The following is a 26058-nucleotide window of genomic DNA, read 5'->3' as shown; positions in this document are numbered from 1 at the left end:
TGGTTCCTAAGGAAGCAGAGCCCAGAATCTGAGTTGCACTTTGATTCTTGCTTCTTCCATCAATTTATCCCTGCTGACAAGATGCAAACCTCACGGTCTCTACCCCATTCCTCCCCATGGAATGAAAGGTCCTTAAAAGACTGCTTCTAAACCAGTAAGTAGGTAGAGGGAATTTTCTGGGAACTCTCAGTGTCTCTGAAACCGCAGCTCCCCATTCATCATGGGGAATGAAATGAGGGTGGTGACCTAGCATCTCTCTCTCTCAACTCTTCTCCAAGCAAAGTTCACTGCTCCCGTAGAAGTGGTTTTTACAAGGGAGTTGGTCACTGCCTAAAATTGTCCCACCACAGGATAGGCAGAGAAGACATTCTGTGCTTAAGAAAGAATCCAAATTATGGGCCATGATTCCGCATCATATAATTCTCTGCCATTGTTTTTCAGGTGGGGAAACCAAGGCCTAGAGACAGGGGAGCAGCTCTGGAACAGAGCCCAGGCTCCTGGCCCCCCGTCCCATGCCCGATCCCCCACCTACCATGTGGCCCCGGCGAGCTATTTAAATTTTCTGCATGTCAAGCCTCCTCTGCTGTAAATGGAGATAATGTAAGCAGGGTCATGGTGAGAATAAAATACTTACAATGTTTGGGAAAAGCCTTTGCTTCTGCTGCTACTAATGCTTCCTCATGGTGTTATTATTATTATCTTGCCTTGATCACTTTTAAAAAGAGGACTGGAAGTTCTTCTACAGACGATTATGAGCAGGAGTTATCTCTGGTTTGTAAGACTTATATACGATACTTTTCCATTTCTGCCTCAGGCTTTTAAGTAATTTCCTAATTTTTTACAAAGAACACATTAACTTCTATAACCAGAAAAGAAAAAAAAAAGAGCTTTGAATAAAAGGAAAACTAAGTGTCCCCCCTCCCCCCACAGAAAGCTTCCAGCCCCACCTGGTCTCAGTTTGTGGCTTGGGCACCTGGGTACAGGTAGTCCCCAACTTACAGCAGGGTTCCATTCCAACAACTCCATCGTGAGTTGTTTCTGACCTAAATCGAATAAATTTTTTTTTCTTTTGATTTTCACTATTATTACCTTTTATTATCGGTATCTTTATAAATCCAATCTATATTTGCCTTTGGGGGTTAGAAACGTTCATTACATATAAACTTACAGGTGTATTTTAATACATATATTAAAAAATGCACAAATCATAAAAATTTAGTCTGACAATGAAAAAAAAAGTTGGAAGCCATTGATATTTTGTCTGTTACAATAGTAACTCCACTTGGAGAAGGTTCTAGATCACCTGGATTATCCCTGGGAATGGGGATGGCATTTCTAGTCAGAAAATTGGTGAGAACTGTCTGTACGGTCCTTTCCTTTTTTTCTTCATATATTCCAACCTAACATCTCACTGCTTCCCGAATCTATCGACTTTAGCAAAGCTCTCAGCATTTGGGTCCATGTTTTCAAGCAACTGAAGCCCCTGGTTTAGTTCAGAAAAAACTTCAGCTAAACCTTTCATCATAACTCAAATATGTCATAAATCGGGGACTACCTGGTATCTCAGTTCAACGGACACTTGTCAGGTGTTTTTGATGTGTTAGGACCTGGGGGACAGTCAGACAAAAGAGATACAACATGCAGCTATTCTAATACTCCGACAACTTCCGCAAGCACTTCTATAGCAATTTGATTATGGGCTTCCTTTTTAAACGGGTAGGAGAAAGAAAGAAACGTTTGGATGACATATATATACCAAAACCAAAACCAAACCCAGTGCCATTGAGTCGATTCCATCTCATAGTGACCCTATAGGACAGAGTAGAACTGCCCCATAGGGTTTCCAAGGAGCGCCTGGCGGATTCGAACTGCCCACCCTTTGGTTAGCAGCCATAACACTTAATCACTACGCCACCAGGGTTTCCTGACATACATATATGGGCAATTCAAGGCAGGCATTACTCAGCAACAATTAGGAATGAAGCTTATTCTAAAGCCTTGTTAATGGGCTTTATATTTAAGCTCCCCAAGAAATCGAGCCCCTAATTAGTACCCTCGTCAAAGCCAGCACCTTGCTGTTGGAGGCAGCCCGGGCTCTTGAGCACACCTGTCATCATATTCCATATGAGAAGTGGAAACACACAGTCACATCCATCCCTGCAAAAAAAAATGTGAAGAAGGGTCACAGTATTGTGGAGGGCCTGACTGCAATGGCATTTAATTGCCAGGACTTCATGATGGAACCATGTCAAGCTATTTCAGTGACCATCCTACATGGACTGACCTGACCATCCTTATCATGGGTTAGGGCCAAGCTGTGTCCACGAACTGGAAATCTGGAGGCCTGGGTTTCACTGGAGTTCTACCATTTTCTCTGTAAACAAATTGTCCATTTTGGGGAACAACAATAACTAAGCCTGTTGTCCCATATCATGCACGAAGTCCTGTACTTAGTATTTTCATTAACTTGTCATTTAATCCTCACAACAACACTATGAGGCAGGCCCAGTTATAGGAATGGTCCCATTTTGCAGATGAGGAAACTGAGGCACAGAAACGTGGCAATTCTTGCCCAAGGTTTCTCAGCCATTAGTGATGGAGCTGGCACTAGAACACAGGCTTCCTGACTCCTTGGCTTTGTAAAAACAAATTTCTAGACCTTGCTCCCTGTCCAAGTAGTGAGCTCTCCAACACCAGAAGCTATCAGAGACCAATGTTAACCTCTCTAATTGCTGCGGGAAGAATTCCTTCAGCATAAGTGAGGTGGCCTCTAAAGAGTTCTCTAACACCATGATTCTATAATTCTAGATAGGCAGGACTTTTAAAAGCCAGTCATGAGGACAAGGTCTTCCAAGAAAAGCATAAAAGTTCAGGAGAGAAGAAAAAGATCTCATTTATAGTGAGGAAAAGCGGAAAGAATTGTTATGGTGGCAGAGAGAAGCAAACCCTATCCAATGAGAAAGCTGTGAAAGAAACACGATTAAACTGCAGCCAGGGAGTTTGCTTCCTGCCCCACCCCTTTTCCTTCAATCTTTTCTTACAAGTACCAATTTCTGGGATCAATTGCAAAGGAACCCAGAGAGACAAATATCAAATATAATACAGCTGCATATTGCAATAACCGAAAAAAGAAGAAAGCCAATCCTCTCTGCAGATGGTTATTGGACTGCATGTTTTTGAAGGAAATTTAAGTTGTACCCTCCTCTCTTTAGGCCCATGGGGTTGGGAATGGCTGCTGGCTTCTTTCAATGCAATGTCCCTTCTGTCAGTCCCAGAAGGCAACATGAAGCAGAGTTTTACCATTTCCCAGTTTTCAGAAGAGGAAGCAGACTCAGAAGCCAAACAACTTAGCTGAAGTCAAAGGACTTGCATCTCCAGTTACCCCGCGACTTGCCCCACGGTGATGCCAGTAGCTGGGAGACACAAGGGATAGCCTCCATGGCTGCATCCCCTTCGTCCGAGAGGCCAGAGTCCACTCAAATCCCATCAACCTCACTGGCTTTCCAAACCATTTCAGCCACTGGCATGGATTTGGACAAATGGGAGCATCTTGTGCCAGAAAATAAACAGCAGAAACCACCTGCAGAAAGTTCCATCTCTGCCTCCCTGTCCTCCTGTACTCAGCAAGCAAAAAAGACAGGGAGAGAAGCTGATGGAGAGGCCCCATCCCCAGAAGCCCTGAGCAGGGTTTCATGAGTATGGACTGAGAGGTGATTTTGCATGGACAGAACAACCAAAATTTGGTGGTTTCAGCCCTCCCAGTAGCTCTGCAGAAGAAAGGCCTGGCGATCTGCTCCATAAAAGATTACAACCAAGAAAACCCTCTGGAGGTCAGTTCTACTCTGTAACACATAAGGTGGCCCTGAGTCAGAACTGACTCGAAGGCAACAGGTTTGGTTTGTTTTTTTTCATGGACGACTCATAAAATAACATGGAATCAAATAGTGAGAAAGCCATCCCTCTTTTAGAGTCTCTTATTTTATGTTATTTTAAATATATAATGTTTATAATACACACACACAAAAAAAAAAACCTGTTGCCGTCAAGTCAATTCTGACTCATAGTGACCTTACAGGACAGAGTAGAGCTGCCCCATAGAGTTTCCAAGGACCGGCTGGTGGATTTGAACTGCCAACATTTTGGTTAGCAGCCGAGATCTTAACCACTGCTGCATACACATAAAAAGTGTACGGAATACGACAACAACCACCCAAGTACCCACCACCCAGCTTAAGAGGTCAAACCCTATTCATACAGCTGAGATCCCCAGGCCCCTCCCCAGGTGCATCCTTCTACCTTGCCTCCTCCCACAAACTGTAACTACTATCCTGAATTTGGTGTTTATCATTCCCATGCATTTCTTCACATTTTAGTATGTACGTTTGTGTCCCAGAGCAATATATGGTGTTTTTTGTTTTTTGGTTTTTTTGCTTAACTTTATATAAATGGTATCATGTATACATGTCCTTCTGCAACTTATTTTTTCACTCAACCTCATATTGGTGGGGTTCAATATTAAAATGTGTGATTTTCATTTCTGTAGAGCAGGAACTGTCAAACTACAGGCCACAGAGCCTCCACCTGTTTTTGTAAATAAAGTTTTATTGGAATACAGCCACACCCATTTGTTTAAGTGTTGTCTGTAGCTGCTTTCAGAAACTCTGGTGGCATAGTGGTTAAGAGCTACAGCTGCAAACCTAAAGGTTGGCAGTTCAAATCCACCAGGCACTACTTGGAAACTCTATGCGGCAGTTCTACTCTGACCTGTAGGGTCTCTATGAGTTGGAATCGACTTGACGGCAACGGGTTTGGTTTTTGGTTTGGTAGCTGCTTTCCTGCTACAGCTGGCAGAGTTGAGTAGCTGCAACGGATACACATGACCTACTAAGCCTAAAATATTTATTATCCGGCCCTTTACAGAAATGGCTTGCTAACCCCTGTTGTAGAGTATTCCATTACGACTATTTCTCAGCTAACTTACTCATTCTCTTACTGATGGAAATTTAGGCTGTTTCCGACCTGATGCTCTTACAAGCTGTGATCATGAACATTCTTGCACATGTCTGCTTTTAAGCTCGTGTGAGAGTTTCTCTAGGGTTTACAGTTAACAGTGGATTTCCTAGGCTTTAGGGTTTATGCATGTTCAACCTTTCCGAAAATCAGAAATTTTTTCTCCTGATTGGTTTTACTAACTAACCTCCCAATAGCCATGTGAGATAGCTCTTGTTGCACCAAATTCTCAACAACATTGGTACGGTGATGAGTTTGAAAAGGTGTCTTCTTATAGTTTTCGTTTACTTTTCCCTAGTTACACGGGAGGTTGTACCATATTTGTGTGTTAGCCATTTATGTTTTTCCATAGCTTGCCCATTTGACCCTTTGGCCCACTTTTCTATGATGTATTTTTCTTTCTCTAGTTGACTTGTGGAAGTTCTTTCAATATTCTGGATACTAATCCTTTCTTGGTCATATTATTGCAAGTGTTTTTTCCCAGTCTTTTAGCTCTTCACTTTGGACGTTGTCTTTAGGTAACAGAGGTCTAAAATAAATGTTTATTAGTAGAAATGGTCAATCTTTTTAATGGTTTGTGCTTTTATGTCTTGTAGGATAATTATTTCCCAGAAATGGAATTGCTTGCTGAGTCTTAAGGTAGATGAACGCTCATCTTTAGGAGAGAAAGACAAGATGCTTTCCAAAGTCATTGTACCAGGACTGCAACGTGTTAGAGGTTCCGAGCATCTAAATCTGCTCCAGTACTAGATATTGCCATACTTTTAACTTTTGCCAATTGAATGTGTGAAAGTGGTCTCTCATTGTGGCCTTAATTTGTATTTCCCAAATCAATGATTATGTTAAACCTCTCTTTGTGTATTTATTGGCCTTCTATATAGTCTTACCTGTGAAATTCAATTCATATCTTTCACCCATTTGAATTTAGTGGTTTGTAATTTTTTTTCCTTCTCAGAGTTATTTACATATTCTTGATATCTGTTAAAAAAAAAAAAAAAAACCTGTTGCCATCAGGTCGATTCTGACTCATAGCAACCCTGTAGGACGGAGTAGAACTGCCCCATAGTGTGTCCAAGGAGCAGCTAGTGGATTCGAACTGCGAACCTTTTGGTTAGCAGCCAAGCTCTTAATCACTATGCCCTTTTTCTTTTTCTTTTTGGCTGCTTATATTGCAAATATCTGCTCCCAGTTTGTAACTTGACTTTTTAGTTTCTGTAAGATGCCAGCTGAAAAACAAAAGTTCTTAATGTTAATATAGTCGAATTTACCAATTCTTTTTATAATCAATGCTTTTTGTATCTTGTTGAATAAATCGTTCCCAACTCCTGGTGGCACAACGATTAACCTCTTGGTTGCTAACCAAAAGCGTAATGATTCGAACCCACCCAGCAGCTCCACAGGAGAAAGCCCTGGCTATCTGTTCCCATAAAGATATCAGCATAGGAAACCCTATGGGGCACTTCTACTCTGCCATATAGGGTAGGTATGAGTCAGGATCAACTGGACGGCACACAACAACAACAAGGATACCCAAGACACACTCTTGCATGTGTGCATCGGGAGACTGTAGGAAAATGTTCAGGAAAGCCTGGTTTGTAACAGCAAACATTCTGGGAACAACTACTTGCCTATCACTGGGAGAACAGATCCATTAACTGTCCGTATATTCACACAAAGAATATTATAAAAGAGTCTAAACAAATTACTACAAGTCATACACAATCATAGGGAAAAGTCTTAACAATATAATAAAAATAAAGTAATTTCCAGAGGGTTAAAAACAGCAAGATACCCTTTTTATAAAGCTAAAAACAACTAAATGAAAAACATATACTTTTAGAAAAATGGACTAAAACTATATAAAATAAAGAAAACCAAGAGAATAGCAGACATGAGATTCCGGATGATGGCTCCCTTGTGCTGGGGAAGATAGAGGGATGGGATGTAGAGGGACCATACTATTAGATACAGGTTATTGTCAATGTCCTGGGAGTCCCTGGGTGGTGCAAATGGTTAATGTGCTCAGCTGTTAACCAAAAGGCTAGAGGTTCCAGTCCACCCAGAGGCACCACAGAAGAAAGGCCTGACAATATACATTTGCAAAATCAGTCAAGGAGCACAGTTCTACTATGACACATGGGGTCACTGTGAGTTGAGGCCTACTCAGTGTCTGCTCAAAAACAATGTTTCACACAAGGTAATTACGAGCCCAAGAGACGGAAAGGGCCACATGAACCAGCGACTACATCATCCTGAGACCAGAAGAACTAGATGGTGCCCGGCCACAACCGATGACTGCCCTGACAGGGAACACAACACAGAAGCCCTGAGGGAGCAGGAGATCAGTGGGATACAGACCCCAAATTCTCATAAAAAGATCAGACTTAATGGTCTGACTGAGACTAGAAGGACCTCGGCGGTCATGATCCCCAAATCTTCTGTAGGCCCAGGACAGGAACCATCACCAAAGCCAACTCCTCAGGCATGGATTGGACTGGACAGTGGGTTGGAGAGAGATGCTGATGAGGAGTGAACTACTTGCATCAGGTGGACGCTTGAGACTATGTTGGCATCTCCTGTCTGGAGGGGAAATGGGAGGGTAGAGGGAGTTAGAAACTGGCAAAACGGTCACGAAAGGAGAGACTGGAAGGAGGGAGCAGGCCGTCTCATTAGAGGGAGAGTAATTGGGAGTATGTAGTAAGGTGTATATAAGCTTATATGTGAGAGACTGACTTGATTTGTAAACTTTCACTTAAAGTACAATAAAAGTTATTTAAAAAAAATCTTTTGTTTATTTTTTTAATTTTCAAGACCTTAGTTTTTGCTTTGGGTGGTGGGTTTACGGGTACTTATTGTGTTATTAAAAATAACTAAACATAATAAATAAATGTAAGCTAAGAACAATGGTAAGAGTGTGCCGCAAATCAAGGATTGTAATTAATTCCGTGTACCTAAGTTTAAAAAAAATTATTTCCTACCGTGAGGTCATGAAAATATTCTCCTAAACCTTCATCTTAAAGTTCTGCTCTTAATTTTTAGATGTTTAAATCTCCTGGGATTTATTTTTGTGTATGAGTAGTAATCTAATTGCTTTTCCTGTGGGTAATTAATTGTCCCCAACCATTTCTTGATCCGCTATGTCACCTCTGTCACTTAGAAGTTTGCATACGTGTGTCTGGCTTCTCTATTCTCTTCCATTCATCTATTTGTCTAGTCACACAAAATTACTATACTTTCTTAATTACTACAGCTGTATAATAGGTCTTAGTACCTGGCAGAGTGAATCCCCATCCTTGCCATTCCAACTCACAGGGACCTTATGTACAATAGAACTAAGCACTGCCCGGTCCTCCACCACCGTCACAATCATTGCTGTGTTTGAGCCCATTGTTGCAACCACTGTGTCAATCCATCCCATCAAGGGTTTTCCTCTTTTTTGCTGATTCTCTACTTTACCAGACATCATGTCCTTCTCAGGGACTGGTCCCTCCTGATAACATGTCCAGAGCACATGAGATGAAGTCTCCTCATCCTCACTTTAAGGAGCATTCTGGCTGTACTTCTTCCAAGACAGATTTGTTTGTTTTCCTGGCAGTCCTTGGTATATTCAATATTCTTTGCCAACACCATAACTCAAATGTATCAGTTCTTCTTCAATCTTCCTTATTCATTGTCCAGCTTTCACATGCATAGGAGGTGACTGAAAATACCATGACTTGGGTCAGACACACCTTAGTCCTCACAATGACGGCTTTGCTTTTTAATACCTTAAAGAGGTATTTTGCCGCAGATTTGCCCAGTGCAATACGTTGTTTGATTTCTTGACTGCTGCTTCCATGGGCATTGATTGTGGATCCAAGAAAATGAAATCCTTGACCAACTTCAGTATTTTCTCCATTTATCATGAATAGCTCTAGCTATTCTTAGGCCATGGTTATTCCAAATTCAACTTAGAATAAGCCTATGAAGTTTCACAAGTACCTCGTTAGGATTTTTTATTGGAATTGTATTGGACTTATAAGCTAATTTGGGAAGAATCAACATCTTTTCAATATAGAGCCTACATATCCTTGAACATGGTATAACCCACTGCCATTGAGTCAATTCCGACTCATAGCGACCCTATAGAACAGAATAGAACTGTCCCCATAGAGTTTCCAAGGAGCGCCTGGCAGATTCGAACTGCTGAACTCTTGGTTAGCAGCAGTAGCACTTAACCGCTATGCCACCAGGGTTTCCTGAACATGGTATAAACACTCATTATTTGGGTTTTCTTTGAGTGTTAACAGTGTTCCTCATAGAAGTCATACACATCTTTCATTATATTTCTTCCTAAGCATGTTACATTTTTGCTGCCCTTGTAAATAATGTTTTTAATGGCTTGTTGGCAGTATATAGAATACAGCTGATTTTTGTATATTGATCTTTATCCAACAAACTCAATGAACTCTCTTAATTCTAATTATGTGCCTTTATATTCTCTTGGGTTTTCTATGTAAATAGTCAAAATTGTCTAGGAAAAGTGGCAGCTTTATTTCTTCTTTCCAATTCTTATACCTCCTATTTTATGTGTGTCTTTCGCTGTGATGGTGAAGACTTCCAATATCATATTGAAAAGAAAAAGTGATAATAGACATCCTCGTCTTCTTAATTTTAATAGAACAGTTGTATTTCCCATTAAGTATGTTTTTGACTTATACACTTTATCAGGCTAAGGGAGTTTCCATCACTAGTGGGTTCAAGCATACAAGATAGCATGCCTGTATGTCTAAAATTGCCTCGTTTACACTTGTCAACTCAAGATAATTATTAATAGTGCCTGCTTTCATCCTCAAAAGTGTTCCAGTTTGAACAATGAATTACATTGCTCCTTCTAACAGAAGGGAGATGCTAGATGGGGAATTCTAGGGAGGTAAACTGACCGTTTGAAGGTAAGATGAATAAGAGGACCTTAGAGGTTTCTGTCAGCCTAGAGGTTCCGGAATGTTCTACTGCCTCCCTGGGAAATTCCCAACCTCAAGTAACAAAGCAATAACTACCTGCTCCTTCTCTCTGCAAATGCCTGAGGAGGCATGCTCTAGAGACAGCCCTGATATTGTCCAATTTGCTATAAGAGAAGCAAGATGCACACACAAAATGGAGTAATTATCTTATCAAAGGCCAGCACGATTGGCAATCTGAGAATGAAGCTGACAAAAACCTGGCCTGTCACATGCTCTATTTTGTCACTTATATCCCCAATAGAAATGCAAAAATTGAAAACCAGGTGCAAGATTGAATGGCAATGGATCCATCCTGATGCTGGGCATAAGCCACTTTATTGAAGACATAAATTATAGTGCTGTCACTGTCACCCTTCCTATTTGCAAATAAATGTTGTCATCTAATTGTACAAGACTTGGAAATTGTTTAACAAATTTCTCCCAGGAAGGGCTCGGCAGCGGCTTGGATTCCTCAGACACCCAGATTCTATCTCCCCACTTTGTTCGTCTGTCTGTGGCTCCGTTTGTTTTGCATGACAGGTACTGTTATCCCATCGTCTCAGCCTTTCTTGGAGACAAAGCTACAAAGGTCCGGTGTGCTTCTTGACTGATTCCATTAAAGAGTCATTACGGCTGAGAGCTAGAGAGGCAGGCTTTGAAAAATGTAGCAAAGGGAGGGTCCTTCTTGATGCGAGATGGATTGCCAAGCAGAATGGCAAAGGGTGGGAGCTCTACAGCAGAAAACCTCTTTCCTTCCCCTCAGTCGTGCCAGGAAAAGAAAAAGTAACAGAAACGCAAGGGGCAAGGCCCGGGAACAAAATCTGGGGCCCTGGGACCAGCAGGGTGTGTGTTTCTCAGTCTGCGGGTATCCCATTCGTGCCGGAGAATTCTGAAATGACACGGTAGTGGTAAGGGCAAAGCTGCAGTGACGCTGGCTAGGTCCAGCTCATGCATTTATTCATTTGTTTGACAACTAGTTATTGAGCACTGGCTTAATATGGATTTTCCCAAAAGCAGACCCTGAGACAAGAGTTCAAGTGCTAGCAGTTTGTTTGGTAGGTAAAGAAAACTCCAGAGAAGAACGCAAAAGTTAGTCAGGGAGGGAAGGCAGTCAATAAAGGGTGTGTTATCAAGCTCACCCTGAGGTAACCTCTGAGATTCAGTGCATACTTATCCCTCCAGAGAGGAGGGAGCTGGGGTATTGAGGTACCCAGTTCTTGACTGAGTGAGTTTTCCTGACTGTGTTAATTCCCCCACTTCTGGCCATCCACTCAGGGAGGCAAAGTAGGCCTCAGGAATCAGAGAGAGGCCTCAGGAAAAGAAATACAGAACGTGGAAAGTTAGAAACCAGGCTGACTGAAGCTGAAATGGTAAGAGTGAGGGGATATGAACAGGGCATCAACAATGTCTGCCACTAGCTCCTACTATGTGCCCAGAACCGTGCTACGTGTCCTAACGACAACCTTGGAAAAGTCAGAAAAGGTCCCTGACAACATGAAGCTTGTTGGAGGCACACAGCAGGTGCATGTCCTGCACTTCATTCTTCCTGCCCAGGACAGACGGGTTTCGGGGTTCACCTGAGGTCCATGCTTTGGGCTTCACCCAGGTGTCACCTCTACTTGCTCTAAGTCCCTGACCACTGCCCTGTCCTATGCCTTCATCTCAGCCCCTGCCTCTCTCAGCCCCATTAACCCAGGCTGTGAAATGTCTCCTTCCACACCTCATCCATACAATCTGATAATAAAAATGATGATGATAAGCAATACATTTATTGAGTGCATACTGTATGCTAGCCACTGGGTTAAGTGATTTATGGATATTATCTCACTTAAACCTTTAAAACAATCCTGCCCTCATGCTCCTGACCTCAGGAATCACCACCACCTTGTTCCTTGCTTATTCCACCTGCCAGAAGGGGCCTCCTTGGAAAGCACTATGACCTGAATCAAGGGCAAGGTCCCCACAGCCCTCTGGTCACTGCATCTGGCCAAATGATCACTCCTTTACTTGGGTAAGTCTGCCAGCATTTGGCCAGATTCCATAGCCGTGGCTTGGCCAGGCCTGCCCAGCCACTGTCCCTCCCCAGGATCTCCTGCAGCTGGAGTTCCAGCATGCCTTGCATGCCCTGGAAGCCTCCATCTGCCCCAACCCTGTAACTAGCCTTGTCTCCTAACGATAAACCATAATCAGAATCCTCTGGAGTTAGTTTAAGATCACCGGAGACAAGAGAACGGACAAGATGGCGTCTGTGGGCACTCTCGGTCGCTTTAGATGAATGTCAACTTTTGCCTGCCTTTTCCCATCCTTCTGCCTTTGCTCTGTAGTTGTGTGCTGTCAAGTCAATTTTCGACTCATAGTGACCCCATGTGGCAGAGTAGAACTGTCCCATTGCTTTCCTAGGCTGTAATCTTTACAGGAACATGTCTCCAGGTCTTTCTCCTACGGAGCCACTGGGTTTTAACCTCCAACCTTTCGGTTAGCAGCTGAGTGCTTAACCATTGCACCACCAGAGCGTCTTTCTGCTTTTGCTGCCTTCCCCTAAAAACAGGGAATTGGGTTAAATCAGTAGTCCTCAAACTCTATTCTGATGGGCCATGATTCTGCTTCCCATGATTATTAATGCATTATCCTGTCTCTGATGATACATTTCATGGAGCTTTTTAGGCAGTGTCCTGATGATAAAGGATTGGTTTTCGTGATGGGGATTCAGCCGCAGCAGGGATTGTTGGCAGGGCAGGGCGTGCGTGCAAATTTGGCGGCCCCATGTTGGTTGGGGGGTTCAGTGGTAGTTGAGTGGTGGAATTTTCACCTTCTATATCGGAGACCCGGGTTGGATTCCCAGTTGATGTGCCTCAAGTATAGCCACCACTCATCTGTCCGTGGAGGCTTGCACGTTGCTCTGATACTGAAGAGGCTTTAGCAGAGCTTCCCGACTAAGATGGGCCTGGCAATCTACTTCCAAACACCAGTCTACAAAAACCCTATGGTTCTCAATAGTCCTATCCATAACCGATCACGGGGATGGCACAGGACCAGGCAGCATTTCCCTCCATTGTGCACAGGGTAGCCATGAGCCGAGAGCCTACTTGATGGCGGCTTAGAAGTCTGTTGGTGCATCAAAGAAGCTCAGCTCCAGAGCCTGGGAAATTCAGACCAAGAAGAGTTCATGGCAACAAAAGGAAAGAGAATCGCTCTTTAGTGAGGAAAAAAGAAAGCAGCAAAGGCGGGCCGACCTGCTTATCTTGCATTCCGGCAGAACCACAGACCACCAACTCAGATCCTTCAAAATCCCCTTGGCTCTGCTTCCCAGCACCTCCCCCGAGGCTCCTTAGAGAGAACATCATAATACATCTTGTTTTCTACCCCCCTTTTGAAGTCAAAGTGTGGTCTGGTTAATTAGATGTTGGTGGGGGCCAGGGGCGCTGGAATTCAAACTCAATAAATTTATTCCTGGAAGACAAAGAAGTCAAGTGCATATTAAACTTGAGCGTTCACGGGGCATTTATGCAGCTCGGTGCCTCACAGTTTCGGCAGTGGCCGCGCCAGGTCGCCTTTGGAGGCTGGCTGGGTGCGGAGGCAGGCCTGGAAGTGTGCCCGTCTTGCATTGTACAAGGAGAGGAAAAAGTCATTCAAATGTTTTAACATAAATAGCTCGGTCCCACAGTCACAATGGGAAATCCCTGCCAATATCCGACTCCTTTCATAAGACCAGCCCAGTAAACAGCCTGGCCCTTGCTTTCCCTTCCTGCTGAAATCAAACCCACCTGCCTGACTGTCTGTCCAGGGGAGGCCAGCTTTGGGAGGAGCTCACTCTGTGTCTCTCAGAGCCCAGTGGGCTGGGAGCTGCCTCTCCCCACATTCTGCTATTTCTAGAGTTATCTCAGAGCCCCGAGGCCAAGGGATGGGAGGCTCTTTTGCCTCCTCTTCACCTCCCCCTGTCCTTGATGCAAACAGCAATGGTTCGTGCACACACCACGCCCCAGCTCTGTAGCTGCTCGATTTGGGGGCTCTGGAAAACACAATACCCACCAAATGTCTTCTTGACAAAGAGGCCTTGGCTACCACCAGTGACATCTAGAAGAGTACAGCCTCTGGAGCCAAATAGCCCTGATGTCAATTCCTGGTTCCTCCACTTAGCAATTCCCATTCTCCAGGTATTTTACTTAAAAATTTCCCACCCCAGGAGTCCCTGGGCGGTACAAACCATTAACACGCTTGGCTGCTAACAGAAAGGTTGGAGATTCGAGTCCACCAGAGGTGCCTTGGAAGAAAGTCCTGGCAATCTGCTTCTGAAAAATCAGCCGTTGAAAATCTCATGGAGCACTGTTCTACTCTGGCACACATGGGGCCGCCATGAGTTAACGTGGAGTCCACCTGACGGCAACCGGCTTTGCCACCTCAGTTCAGGAGCGAGAACGGCAGAGCTGCCTTTGTCAGGGTTCTGAGCAGCATGGTGCCAACCTTGGAAAAGGAAACAGCTGACTTTCTCAGCACTTTCTAACTTAGGTCCAAGTTTGTAATGAAACATGAGGAGTTAAAGGCTAAATTCTTCGGGGCATTTTAAAATACCCCTGTTGTTTTGCTTTGTTTTGTTTTGTTTTCTTCTTTCCTTTAGTGTGTTTTGATTGGGAAACGAATGTGTTAGTCACGCATGAGGTGTCTGCATTTAGAAAATTACTGATTCGGCAGTTTAATTACATTTGGAGGCCACTAAATAAGATTGTTTCCCTTTATTTAGACAGTCTGAATCTTCTTAGTCATGTTTTGGGAATGTGATAATCCAAGTGTTGCTTTATCTTGAAAACTTACCACCACACCAATCTCTCCAAGCAAACGAAATGTCATGTTGAAACACTCCAGTTTGGGATGTCCCCAAACCCCGTATTTAAGACTTCTTGTCTGGCAAAATATACCATTGCCTGCTGCAGCGCTGGGTGGGTGGTGGAGCTGTCTCTAATTGTGCTTCTCCTATTCTATTTTTGTAGCACGGTCTCTCAGCTCCAATTGTCCACCATCTCTGTACCCTGGGTTTTCACATACAGAGTTGTTTTGAGAGAGGCCTTTGGCTTTTTTTTTTTTTTTTTTTTTGGCTTTTGTTTTGTAATTTTGGTAAATATATACATATTTCTTTTTTAAACTCTACTTAGAGGCAGTCTCTTACGGTAGAAAAAGTTCTGCTAAAAGTAGATGCCTGGATTCGAGGCCTGTATTTACCACCATCTTTAAAAACCAGAGGCCCAATATGGAAAATCTCTAAGAGTTGTTTCTAGTTTGACTGTCTAATATTCTAAATCAGGAAATTTGAGGAAACCGTTCCCATTGACCAAATTGATGGCTTCTATCTGCCTGATTTTTGCTTCTTAAAAATAATTTACTGGAAGTCTCAGAAATGTGGCTGAGAGGGAGATGACAGAATTAGTTACCAAAGAGGATCCTTGTCAAAGAATCTCTTCCTTCATTGACTGGGGAGGTGGGGGTGCCAGCCCCCCAGAGAAGGAGGGTAGCACGGTAGCATGATGGTTAAGAATCAGACAGCCTGGCTTTGAATTCTAAACCTGATGTCTCAGTTACCTAGTGCTGCTATAACAGAAATACCATGTGTGGGTGGTCTTAAAGAACAGAAAATTATTTTCTCATAGTTCTGGAAGCCAAAAGTCCAAAGCAGAGTCTCAGCTGTGTCAATTCCTTCCTTGTAGGTAGTCCTGGATGTCCCTTGGTTCCTTGGTTTGTAGACCATCCTCACAAGTCATGTGTCTTCCCCCATGTGTGCCCATGTCTGTCTGTCTAATATGCTTTTTTTATAACTCAGAAGTGATTAAGTTTAAGACACTGGTATGTCTTCATTTATATAACAAAGAAAATTCCATTTCCAAACAGCCACAGTTATTGGGGTTAGGATTCCAACACACAATTTGAGGGGACGCAATTCAATTCATAATACCAGTTTTTGCCCAGGTTTCCTCATGAATATAAATATAAACAATATTAGTACTTATCTCCTGGAAGATTAAAGTAAGACAACGTGAAGAATTGAGACCAGATTCTACAACAGAGAAAGAGCTCTGTGTTAGTTGTTGTTGGGCAAGTTATTGACTTATCTGGGTCTCCATTTCCTTATCTGTAAAATGAGCACAATAACACCATCCATCTAACACAGTGGATAGACCCATGCTTGTCTCATATTAAGCTTCCAACGATACCTACTATTGTCATTGTTAAAATGCAATACTAACATGGAGGAACTAGGCTTAACCAACAGCAAAGATCTAAATATGATGTGGTGTGGGTGGTCCACACAACTTTCCAAAATTCAGAAGAAAGCTAAGCTCCTGCCAAGCCTGTTGACAATATTAAATCCTTGGAAGGTCACACAAATCTTCCAGAATGTAGAAAGAAATCAGTAGGCGCCTTGGGGAACATTTGCTTCCCTCCATGATGAATGACAAACATTTCTCTCTTCCTGTTGCTGAGTGGCTCTGAGCATTTGAAGCATCTCAAGCAACTCTGCCTTGGCTGCTCACCCAAGCAAGGGGCGGGCTTCCTTCTTCCAGGCGTTCCTGCAGTGTGCCCTTCTTGAGGGACCTGTGCTGAGCAAATACCTTGGCAGCAGAGGCCACTAGATGGCTCGATGTGCAGATGACCTGGAGTGTTGATAGAGCACTCACTGTTCCCAAGGGCCCAGACTCTGGAATGAAGGGGTAGGGCTGGGGTGCAGAATTGTAGAAAACAGAGTCCTTGCCCAGCATGATGCAGCCAAGAGACCCCACTGGCCCGTTGTCATGGATTGAATTATATCCCTCAAAAATATGTGTATCAATTTGGCTAGGCCATGATTCCCAGTATTGTGTGATTGTTGACCATTTTGTCATCTGATGTGATTTTCCTACATGTTTTAAATCCTACCTTTATCATGTTTACGAGGTGGGGTATGCAGCAGTTATGTTAATGAGGCAGGGCTCAATCTACAAGATTGGACTGTGTCTTGAGCCAATCTCTTTTGAGATATAAAAGGGAGAAGCTAGCAGAGAGACAGGGGGACCTTATACCACCAAGAAAGCAGCAGTGGGAGCAAAGCACCTCCTTTGGACTGGAGGTTTCTGTGTTGAGAAGACCAAAGGAAGACTGATGACAAGGACCTTCTTCCAGGGCTGAGAGAGAGAGAAAGACTTCTCCTGGAGCTGATGCCCTAAATTTGGACTTGTAGCTTACTAGACTGTATGAAAATAAATTTCCCGTTGTTAAAGCCATCCACTTGTGGTATTTGTGTTACAGCAGCAGTAGATGACTAAGACACCCATGTCTACCAGGGATCTGCCAATCAGGAGAAGGTGCCTTCATTAACAGCTGAGGTTCTCAAGTCTCAGTTTATTAAATTAACTCCATTGTGGATTTTGTCTAATTAAAAAAAAAGAAAAGGCTCCTAGAAAAGTCAAGGATTATATTTTGGGAAAAGCAAGCATAAACAAGCCCATTTTATCTCGTTACCAGGATCAAGTAAACAAATAAGCTTGGCTTTGATTTACTAAAGGCCCATAGTGATGCTTTTCAGCTGAGATTTAAACGTCCCTTAGCTAGGGAAAAGAAATTATCAACCCAAGTAGTCAACTAAGCTGATAACGGTTGACATTGACACTGTGCCTGATGGTTGAGAGGCACAAAGAGCCACTGGCAGCTGGGTGCAGGGTCAAAAAAAAAAAAAAAGAGAAATCCAGGGCTGTGCAGGGCTGGACACTTGTGTCTGTTCAGGTGCTCTGTGGTGACCAGATCCCGTGAGGCTCCTCAGGCCAACCCGCTCACACAGCATTGATTCCCACTGCTGGCAGATCGTTCCCACAGTCAGAACACTCACGCTGCTCCCAGGGAGTTGCATGTGAAATCTGAACAAAGGACGATGGCTGTGTTTGAAAGATATTGAATCCAGCTGTGGAAAGCCTAATGCCTGCCCCCATGTCCTTGTCTTTCATGTGCAGAATGTCCCTGATTGGAATGGAGACCACGTGTTTCTCTCTCGTTGTTGTTATCATTAGCTGCCTTCAAGTTGCTTCCCACCCCCAATTCATGTCAACCTGACACACAATGGAACGGGACCATTGTGATCCGTAGGGTTTTCATTGGCTGGTTTTCAAAAGTAGATCGCAGAACTTTCTTCCTAGTCTCTCTTGTTCTGGAAGCTCCACTGAAACCTGTTCAGTATGATGGCAGTGCACAAGCCTCCACTGACAGACAAGGGGTGGTTTCGCACGAGGTACGTTGGCTGAGAGTCGAACCCAGGTCTCCCTCACGGAAGGCGGGAATTCTACCGCTGAACCACCACTGCCCTCAGCTTCTTTCTTAGGGACACATTCTGTCTCCATGCCTGGGGTGCCCTGGCTGGACCAATCTCTCTCACATACCTCCACTCCTCCTTCACATCTGCCGGCAGGGGTGGGGGAGAAGGTAGGGAGGACAAACCTGCTGGCCACAAGGAACAGGGTTACCTTATATATAATGGGGGAAGGAATCTTAGAACAAAATATCACTAACCCAATATCCTTGAGTGCCATAAGAAGGAAATACAATAAAAACAACGTTCACCAGGCAGCAGAGACAAAGTAAAATAAAAAATAAGCCATTCTCATGTCTTTCACATGTCATCAAACCCAGGTCATGGCCCAGATTATCTGATTAAAGCTTCATGCAATACAAGTGAATTGTTTTTTGATTAGAGGCTGGATGATTAAAAGAGTCTTTTAACCATTATCCCTGTCTATACCTCTTCCTCCGCCACCCCCACAAACTCATCCTCCATATCTACGGTCAGAGAGATCTTTTGAAAATGTAGGTGCTGATCTGCTTAAGCTAGTTCCCTAGTTTATTGAGACTGTAGGATAAAATCCAAACATCTTAGGATAACAGTCAAGACCCTGCCAGTCCAACCTCATTTCCCAGGAATCCCTACCTCACACTATCTGCCCAGCCTCCCTGAGCGTGCCATGCCTCTGTTTCTCCATCACCTGCTACCACCTTCTCCATCTTTCCTACTGTTAAACATTTGCCCATGAGTCAAACTCAAATATCACTTCGTGTCTAGATTCTTCCACTATGTTTTTCAGAGTCCTGTTTCCGTATTTCTCATATTGTGTTGCAATTATTTATTCTCCTGTGTCTTATTTATCTTGCATTCATATCTCCCTAAATAATGTCTGGCATACAGTAAGTGTTGGTAGATGTCAGTGGGTGTGTGGATGAGTCGGTTAGTTGAATGAATGAATAACAATCAGAATAGGCCTAGCTACTGAGGGAAAAAAATATAATAGATGGACGGACAGACAGACAGAGGGACAGGCAGGCAGTCAGAGAGACAGACAGACAGATAGATGATATAGATTTCCTAGACTATGCTACTGTTCCTCTGTTCTCCAAATGACTCACACATTCTACTTTCAAAAAAAAAAGCAAAGCCAAGTCCATTGCCATCGAGTCGATTCTGACTCAAACCAATACTAAAGGCCGGAGTAGAACTACCCCACAGGGTTTCCAAGGCTATAATCTTTACGGACACCAACTGCCACATCTTTCTTCTGCAGAGCAGCTAGTGGGTTTGTACCGCCGACCTTTCAGTTAGCAGCTAAGTGCTTAACCACTGCACCACCAGAGCTCCAAATAACCCATATATTCTACTTTCTAGAAAGGAAAAAAATGTTATTTTTGTCTCTGGTAAAAATCGGCAGGGTTTTTTGGCGAAAGAAATGGGGTACGAATAGCTAATCCAATTTCTTTTCTCTGAATGAAGCCTACTTTGGCAAATCAGAGCTGCCGACCTTTTGGTTAGCAGCCACAGCTCTTAACCACTATGCCACCATGATTCCTAAGGCTCCATACACAGGTGAGTTCAAACAGCCAATCTTTAAGTTAGCAGTCAAACGTAAACCATTTGCACCTCCTAGGGACCTTATCACAACACTTATAAGCTTCATATTTTAATAATACCCTTTTGCAACCCACACATTCTCCCAGCCAGAAATGCTAAAAACAAGAATATAACCTAATTTCAGTTCTACTAGCTGGCCACCCCACTTCATGCCCTGGGCCTAGAGACTCAGAGACAGACAACTGGGAAGAGATGGGTGTTGGGGGATGAATGTCTTTGGTCCCATGGATTCTCCAGTCACTCTGCAGATTTCCCCTCTTCTGAGATGGGCGGTTTGTGCTATGTTCATAATAATTACCATCACACCTTAGCATTTGCTTAACATTTTACAACTTATATGAACGTATTTGATCTTGACAGCTCCATGAAGTAAGTACAACAGTACAACAGAAAATGTACAGATAAGAAAACTGAGCCCCAACAAGGCAAAGCAATGGCCTAGCCAAAAGTCCCCCAGTTTATACACATTCTTACGTTTGATAAGCTGTCACCATCTCTCTAGTTTCTCTAACCTGAATGAAAATCTTCCAGGTCTGGGAAGTCAGATTCACTAGCCTGAGGATTTTTTTTGGACGTCTTTTATACATGGGTGGGTGGGAGTTGTTTCCAAATAGTTGATCCTTGGGGAGAGATCTTCCCCTTGCCCTGCAGACAATGGCAGATACAAGTTTTATATAAAATTGATCTTCAGGACCCCTGAAGATCTCTTCCTTAAGATCCACAGATTTAATAAAAACCTGTTGCTTGTCAGCTCTCTTTCCTGAAAATATGGTAAACTCAGCTCACTCTCTGGCCTCACCTGCAACTTACCTTGCACAGGTAAAGAATACATAAAGAAGATCGCATGGGGGAGGTGTCAGTATACAAGCTGCCACATACTTAGCAGTGACAGAGCAATGTAGCCCAAACATCCCAGCCAGTGGCCAGGACAGGCTGCTGGCTGAGCCCACGTTCTTTCCACGGCCTTGCATACATGGGGACCCTCCACTGGGCCATTGGCTCAGAGCCATCTAGTTTTGCCAAGCCCAAGCATCTGCAAAGCTGGAAGGCCCAGCAGAGACTCATCCAGATGGAATCAGGAAAACAGATACGACCCGGAGAGGAGGGTGGGAAGGAGAAAGGAGGCCACAGAGATTTGAGCGACACAGACCCAGAGCAGAAAATGGGAGCAGGTCAGCAAGCTCTAAACTCGGGTAGTAGCAGGACAAAGGGGGTACTGCCCCCTAGTGCAATGCAACCTCAAAAGTATTCCCCACATTAGCTACCACCAGACCACCCTGACAGGGAACACAACAGAGAGTCCCAGACAGAGCAGGAAAAGAATGCATGTAAAAAGACCAGATTTAATGGTCTGGCAGAGACTGGAGCAACCGCCGAAACTATGACCCCCAGACCCTTTGTTAACCCAGAACTGAAACCATTCCCAAAGCCCACTCTTCAGACAAAGATTAGACAGGACTATAAAACAGAAAAAAATACATACCAGGAATGAGCTTCTTGGTTCAATCAGATATATGAGACCAAATGGGCAGCTCCTATCCAAAAGCAGGATGAGAAGGCAGGAAGGGACAGGAACTCGGCAAATCAATACAGGGAATCCGGGGTAGAAAAGGCGAGTATGCTGACACATTGTGGGGATTGCAACCGATGTCACAAAACAATATATGTATAAATTTTTGAATGAGAAATTACCTTGAGCTGTAAAAACTTCACCTAAAGCACAATTTTAAAAAAAGAAAGAAAAAGTATTTTCCACACAGTCCACCAAGTAGGCCTTCTTTGGAGTTACTGAAGGTTATAGACTGTCAGTCCTTCACACCTTAGTATAAGTTGTTTAAATCAGATTCTCTCCCTCTCTCTCTCTCTGTTTCTCTCTCTCTCTCTTTCATTCATGCTGCCTGCAAGCAGCCCTGTATCCACAGGTACTGAGTGTTAAAAGGTACCATAAACCTGTAGGTGACTCCCAACCCCCAAATGAAACAGGAGCAGAGATGCTGCAATTATCCCACACATCCACGCATCCATCCATCTGTCCATCCACCCATCCACCCAACCATCCATCCATCCATCCATCCATCCATCCATCCATCCATCCGTCTGTCCATCCACCCATCCATCCACCCGTCCATCCACCCATCCACCTGTCCATCCACCCATCCATCCATCCATCCGTCTGTCCATCCATCCTTCCATCTGTCCATCCACCCATCCATCCGTCCGTCCATCCATCCGTCCGTCCGTCCGTCCGTCCATCTATCCATCCATCCATCCGTCTGTCCATCCATCCATCCATCCGTCTTTCCATCCACCCATCCATCCACCCGTCCATCCACCCATCCTTCCACCCATCCATCCATCTGTCGGTCCATCCCTGCCTCTTCCCATCCATTTATGTACTCACTTGTGCATCAACTGTTAATAACCTAACTACATGCCAGGAACTTTGAATTGGGCCCTTTCCCAAGAACCTCACAGCATAGAGGGAGTGACAGCTATATGAACAATGCAATGTGACAAGCACTTGGGTAGGGACACAGAGTGGCAAGGAAGGCTTTAGAGAGGAGGTTACAGGTGAGCAGGACCCATAAGGAGAAGTAGGAACTGGCCAGGAGGACTAGGTGGTGAAAGGACATTCCAGGTGGGGGCAGAGTGGGTAAAAGCCAAGGAGACTTGGAAAAGTGGGGCCAAACACAGAGTCAGCCCCAGGAGGAATTCTTTTCCGTTGCTGCTTTGAGACCCGAACTTGGTTTCCCTCATTTTTGAGTCATGGGTCCTATTTGGGGTTGACCTAGTTCCAGCTAAAATGGAAATGCTTGGAGGAAGAAAAGGCAGGGAGAACAAAGTCATGGGTGTGGGAATGTATATCAAGTTCAGGGAATGGTGAGTGAGCAAGCCAAGCTGATGTGGTTAACTCAAACAGCCCTCTGACCCTGTAAAGAAGACAGACAACTATGCCAAGCCTGGGCCTGGCATGGGAGAGGCACAGGCGAAGCCTTTCAAAAATAAAGTGTCCCACTGCTGACACCTAACTTCTTCTTCTGGGGTTCATTCATTTAGTAGAAAGGGGCACTGTCCCCCGATTCCAGACCTCAAATATATTTCCCACACTCACCCCACCAACTTCTTTGAAGTTTGCAACTCTGTTTTTGAAAATGGTAAAGCCTCAGGGAATATTAGACTATCACTTGTTCATACCTCTGTATAAGTGCTTTAATCAGATTGCTTACCTAGCTGCTTCTTGTTGTATGCCACAGAGTCAATTTCGACTCATAATGACCCTATAGGAAAGAGTAGAACTGTCCCCTAGGCTGTAATCTTTATGGGAGAAGATCACCAGGTCTTTTCTCTGGAAGAGCCACTGGTGGCAGCTGAGCGCTTAACCATTGTGCCACCAGGGCTCCTTTTACCTATCTTAAAAAAATCCCTTTTTGACTAGCCATCATGAGGGACTATGAGTGTGCATAGGAGAAAGGGGAGAAGAAATTGTGGGGAGGAGATCCTCGGCCTGGAGCAGGAAGAGGTCAGAGTGAAGAGGTTAGGAAAAGCTAGGAGCCAGCCAAAGGTGCCCCTGCACCTGAAGAAAGGGGACCCAGGCAAGAGGGAGGTGGGATAGTGCCAATGGAAAGCTTTGTCTATCTCAGTCCCCTAACGGGCCCTGGTGGCACAACAATTAAGAGCTCAGCTGCTAAGCAAAAGGTTGGAGGTTCAAACCCACCCAGTGGTTCTCCAGGAGAAAGACCTGGTGATCTGCTCCTGCAAAGATTACAACCTAAGAAACCCTATGGGGCAGTTCTACTCTGTCACATGGGGTCACTGTGAGTCAGAATTGACTTGATGGCATACAACAACAACAACAAGGTCCCAGTTATGGAAGCTAAACTTTGGGCCTCTGAATACCTTCTCCCACGTCCTATGGTCTTCGAGCTATACATGCCTGTTATTGTTGTTGTTGCTGCTGTTGTTGTTAGTTGCTGTCTTGTCAGCTTCAACTCAAGTCAATCCGACGTAGAACAGAACAAAACATTGCCCAGTCCTGCGCTGGCTTCGTGATCTTTTTGATGTGTTTGACCCCATTATTGTTGCTGTTGTGTCAATCTATCTCACTGAGGGTTTTTCTCTTTTCTGCTGACCCTAAAGGAAGAAAAAAAAGAACTAAAGAAAGCAGTTGCTGGATAGGATAACATTAATAATAAATTAGAATAATAATAGAAGATTTCAAAGGGCAGCTCAAGAAGATGAAGTAAAGTATTATGATGACATGTGCAAAGACCTGGAGACAGAAAACCAAAGGGGAAGAACACCCTCAGCATTTCTCAAGCTGAAAGAACTGAAGAAAAAATCCAAGCCTCGAATTGCAGTACCGAAGGATTCTACAGGGAAAATATTAAACGACGCAGGAAGCATAAAAAGATGGAGGGAATACACAGAGTCTCTATACCAAAAGAGATGGTCAATGTTCAACCATTTCAGGGGTAACATATAATCAGGAACCGATGGTACTGAAGGAAGAAGTCCAAGCTGCACTGAAGGCATTGGCAAAAAAAAAAAAAAAGGCTTCAGGAATTGACTGAATACCAATTGAGATGTTTCAACAAATGGATGCAGCCCTGGAAGTGCTCACTCATCTATGCCAAGAAAGTTGGAAGACAGCTACCTGGCCAACCAACTAGAAGAGATCCATATTTGTGACTATTCCCAGGAAAGGTGATCCAACCGAATGTGGAAATAATCAATGTAATTAATACCACATGCAAGCAAAATTTTGCTGAAGGTCTCTCAAAAGCAGCTGCGGCAGTGTATCAACAGGGAACTGCCGGAAATTCAAGCCAGATTCAGAAGTGGATGTGGAACCAGGGATATCGTTACTGGTGTCAGATGGATCCTGGCTGGAAGCAGAGAATACCAGAAGGATGGTTTACCTGTGTTTTATTGATTATGCTAAGGCATTGGACTGGGTGGATCATAAAGAATTATGGATAACATTGTGAAGAATGGGAATTCCAGAACACTTAATTGTGCTCATGAGGAATCTGTACGTGGATCAAGAGGCAGTTGTCCAAACAGAACAAAGGGATGCTGCATAGTTTAAAGTCAGGAAAGATGTGCATCAGGGTCGTGTCCTTTCACCATAACTATTCAATCTGTGGAAACCCTGGTGATGTAGTGGTTAAGTGTTACGGCTGCTAATCAAAAGGTTGGCAGTTTGAATTCGCCAGGTGCTTCTTGGAAACTCTATGGGCAGTTCTACTCTGTACTATAGGGTCCCTATGAGTCGGAATTGACTGAAAGGCAATGGGTTTTTTATCCAACCTATATGCTGAGCAAATATTTCAAGAAGCTGGACTACATGAAGAAGTACTGGGCACCAGGACTGGAGGAAGTCTCATTAACAACCTGCGATATGCCGACAACACAACCTTCTTTCTGAAAGAGAACTTAAAGCACTTTCTGATGAAGATCAAAGACCACAGCCTTCAGTATGAATTACACCTCAGCATAAAGAAAACAAAAATTCTCACAACTGGACCAATAAGCAACATCGTAATAAAGAGAGAAAAGATTGAGGTTGTCAAGAATTTCATTTCACTTGGATCCACAATCAACACTCACGGAAGCTGTTGGTTTTGTTGTTGTTGTTAGGTGCCGTAAAGTCGGTTCTGACCACAGAACAAAACACTGCCCAGTCCTGCCCCATCCTTCCAATCGTTGTTATGCTTGAGCTCACTGTTGCAACCACTGTGTCAATCCATCTCAGGTCTTCCTCTTTTCTGCTGACCCTGTACTTTACCAAGCATGATGTCCCTCTCCAGGGACTGATCCCTCCTGACAACATGTCCAAACTATGTAAGACACAGTCTCACCATTCTTGTTTCTAAGGAGCATTCTGGTTGTACTTATTCCAAGACAGATTTGTTTGTTCTTTTGGCAGTCCATGGTATATTCGATATTCTTTGCCAACACCACAATTCAAAGGAGTCAGTTCTTTTTTGGTCTTCCTTATTCATTGTCCAGCTTTCACATGCATATGATGCAGTTAAAAATACCATGGCTTGGGTCAGGCACACTTTAGTCTTCAAGGTAACACCTTTGCTCTTCAACACTTTAAAGAAGTCCTTTGCAGCAGATTTGCCCAATGCAATGCATCTTTTGATTTCT

The sequence above is a fragment of the Loxodonta africana genome, chromosome 21 (assembly GCF_030014295.1).
Source record: "Loxodonta africana isolate mLoxAfr1 chromosome 21, mLoxAfr1.hap2, whole genome shotgun sequence".
NCBI classification, from domain to species: domain Eukaryota; kingdom Metazoa; phylum Chordata; class Mammalia; order Proboscidea; family Elephantidae; genus Loxodonta; species Loxodonta africana.
The sequence above is the reverse complement of the archived record's forward strand: the minus strand, read 5'-3'. Positions refer to the sequence as shown.